Below are 313 nucleotides of genomic sequence, written 5' to 3'. Positions count from 1 at the left end.
TGGTCCTGAATCCACCCCTGCAGTAACAGAGGAGGAGAGGACAGCATTCATATCTACAGGGATATACCAAGAGTGGGATTATTGGTTTATTGCCTACAGGCATGTGTCTCGATCTGGTCATGATGTCATGAATTCATGATGGTGGGATTCATACCCTGCTGGCCAGATCTCCCAACTATTGCCATCTAGTGAATGTGGAGACACAATGCCTGTATTACGGCGAATTAAGATTTGCCCATGCACCGTGTGCAGAGTAGAATGCCACAACCCTTTACTGGCAACATGATGCCACATGATGCCAGGAGGTTGGCAA

This window comes from Spea bombifrons, chromosome 7 (genome assembly GCF_027358695.1).
Source record: "Spea bombifrons isolate aSpeBom1 chromosome 7, aSpeBom1.2.pri, whole genome shotgun sequence".
Taxonomy (NCBI): Eukaryota; Metazoa; Chordata; class Amphibia; order Anura; family Pelobatidae; genus Spea; species Spea bombifrons.
The sequence above is the reverse complement of the archived record's forward strand: the minus strand, read 5'-3'. Positions refer to the sequence as shown.